This window comes from Centruroides sculpturatus, unplaced genomic scaffold (genome assembly GCF_000671375.1).
Source record: "Centruroides sculpturatus isolate CEXI.00-Female unplaced genomic scaffold, Cexi_2.0 scaffold414, whole genome shotgun sequence".
NCBI classification, from domain to species: Eukaryota; Metazoa; Arthropoda; class Arachnida; order Scorpiones; family Buthidae; genus Centruroides; species Centruroides sculpturatus.
Window position 1 is genome coordinate 425,208 of NW_019384735.1, and position 2,111 is coordinate 427,318.

The 2,111-nt window shown below is 38.1% G+C and overlaps 1 pseudogene; it reads left to right on the forward strand.

Annotated features, from left to right (window-relative positions):
* On the forward strand, positions 1 to 581 carry LOC111628265 (annotated as a pseudogene).
* Positions 582 to 2,111: the final 1,530 nt, after the last annotated feature.

Sequence of the window (2,111 nt, forward strand, 5' to 3'; positions counted from 1 at the left end):
ATGGGTCTGGATGGGTCTTTCAAAATAGCTCCTGCACTTTCTGTTCATCAACTTCATACCATTCATGCACTAGTAAATGGATGAACCATTCCATGTGTTTATGCATTACTGCAGTACAAAACCCAGAATATCTATATTAAACTATTTGAGAAATTAACAACACTAAATGTAAATTTGAGGCCAACAAGTATCATGATTGATTTTGAATTGGCAGTTATAAACAGTTTTCCCAACTGTTTATTAAAGGCTGTTTCTTTCATCTAAGTCAGAACATTTACTGGAAAATTCAAGAAAACGGTCTGCAATAACATTACAAAGAATATTTCAACTTTGCACTGAAATGAAGAATGATTCCAGCTCTTGAATTTGTGCTAACAGATGAAGTTGTTAGTGTTTTTGAGGAATTGTCAGAATGTCTACCTCAAGAAATCGCACCAGTTGTAGATTATTTCAAACATTCCTACATTGGAAGACCACAATGTCATGGATGACAGCAACCAACATATGCCATTGACATATGGAATATATATCAACAATCTGAAGATAAATTACCAAAAACTAACAAGTCAGTGGAAGGATGACACAACAAATACAAATAATTATATATACAGTAAAACCTGTCTATGGCAACCACCCACAGTTCTTTCAAAAAGTGGTCTTTTAGACAGGTGATCGTCCAATACAGTGGTGCTGCAATACCATATTTCCATACGTATTTTGCACATTTTTTAGCCATTTCTACTAAGCAAAACTCAAGGTGAGCAAAAATAAGTGAATTTTTTCAACGATAGGGCTATATTGGTATTGTATTTTATTCTTATCGGATAACTTGATTTACAGGAGTCGTCGTGATTTTATAAGACAGATTTAATACCAATATTTTAAAGATTAATACAATAGTTGCATTTTGTCGATTATAATGCATACTTTCTCTTTTCCAACTTAATTAGTTCAACTTGATTCTTTTCGTTCGCTCCTCAATTAGTGTATTATTTCATCGATATATAAGCGTATCGTATCTCTACATCACTTTGGTTTTGGTATTTGTTAGTTTAATCTTATTTTAACTTTAAAAACACTGTATTTTTTAATATTTTCTTAAGTATAATAAGACATCTTAAGTGATAGCCGCACAGCCCTTCACCAACTAAACAAGGGCAATTGCCAGCTCCCCATCAACAACAACTGCCTCCAGATCATAGGAGAGATTGGTCAGGTGGTTTCTATCAACCTGTACTGGGTAAGGGGACACACTGGGATTTACGGAAATGAAAAAGCTGATGCCCTTGCAAAGAAAGCCCATACAATCACTAGTAACTGCAGCTATGCCGCCATCTCCCTGTCTGTCATCAAAAACAAGCTTAACGCCGACATTATGGATAACTGGCAAAAGAAATGGGATGCCAGTACCACCGAGCGTCTTACTCACCAATTCCTGCCCAACATCAGCAAAAGGATGACACTCAACTTCTTCAACACCAATCACGCCATCACTCAGCTCTTGACAGCACACGGTAATTTCAGAGCCTATCTCTATCGTTTTCTTAAAAAAGGAAGCAGCACCTGCAATTGCAGAATTGAAGAAGACGAGGACCCATACCACGTAATCTTTACTTGTGCAAATCACAGGGCCCACAGGCCCCCTCTCAGGGACAGGCTTCAGGCAGAGGGTCACCATTGGCCCTGCACCCTTGAGGCCCTTCTCCACAACAAGAAAATCTTCTCTACCTTTAAAGCCTTTGTCGCAAAGCTTCGACTGGCGGACTATCACAGGAACAACACGCAAATGAACTAACGAAGATCCTCCAACAGGACTCTCACCCTTCATCACGTATATGTATGTTTTCTACTTTTAACACATTGTATAATTGCCACTCTACTGTCAATTGTTTTCTATCTATTGTTGTTTTACAATCGCGCCACCACCTTGTACACAGGTATTGTATACGCTGTATTCTGTATATCTTGTATTTTGTTTCTCTCTTACTCCCATCAATAAATGTGTTGTGGCGCCCATGATCCTACCCCTTCACCACCTATCCTATCTCTCTTTCCATTTCACCTTCACCCCTCTCCTAAACCTCTCTTTCCTAAACTTCGTTAAAGATTGT